Genomic DNA, 532 nt, shown 5'->3' with positions numbered 1-532 from the left:
CAGAGAGACAGCCTGGGTGACAGAGAGACCCTGTCTCATAAAAAAGAAGGCAGCTGGCTCAGCACCCGTGGAACAGTGGTTACAGCGTCAGCCACATAGACCAAGGCTGGCGGGTTCAAGCCCAGCCTGGGCCTGCTAAATAACAATGATAACTACAACCAAAAATAGCTGGGCACTGTGGTGGGCGCCTGTAGTCTCAGCTACTTAGGGGGCTGAGGCAAGAGAATTGCTTAAGTCCAAGAGTTTGAGGTTGCTGTGAGCTATGACGCGACAGCACTCTATCAAGAGCAACATAGCAAGACTCTGTCTCAAAAAAAAAAAAAAAGAAGGCAACTGGCGGCACCCATGACTTAGTTGGTATGGCACCTGCCGCACATACACCGATGCTGGTAGGTTCGAACTCAGCCTGGGCCAGCTAAAACAACAATGACAACTGCAACAAAAAAATAGCTGGGCACTGTGGCAGGTGCCTTTAGTCCTAGTTGCCTTGGGAGGCTAAGGCAAGAGAATCGCTTAAGCCCAAGAGTTTGAG

General features: G+C 50.4%; 1 protein-coding gene across 1 annotated transcript in view; it reads right to left on the bottom strand.

Moving 5' to 3' along the window:
- The window catches only part of RPS6KA1 (ribosomal protein S6 kinase A1), a 40,770-nt gene that overhangs the window by 28,476 nt on the left and 11,762 nt on the right, over positions 1-532 (bottom strand). The gene's annotated exons all lie outside the window — the stretch shown is intronic.

This window comes from Otolemur garnettii, unplaced genomic scaffold, assembly GCF_000181295.1.
Source record: "Otolemur garnettii isolate 467f Iridium unplaced genomic scaffold, OtoGar3 scaffold00156, whole genome shotgun sequence".
Taxonomy (NCBI): Eukaryota; Metazoa; Chordata; class Mammalia; order Primates; family Galagidae; genus Otolemur; species Otolemur garnettii.
The sequence above is the reverse complement of the archived record's forward strand: the minus strand, read 5'-3'. Positions and strand labels throughout refer to the sequence as shown.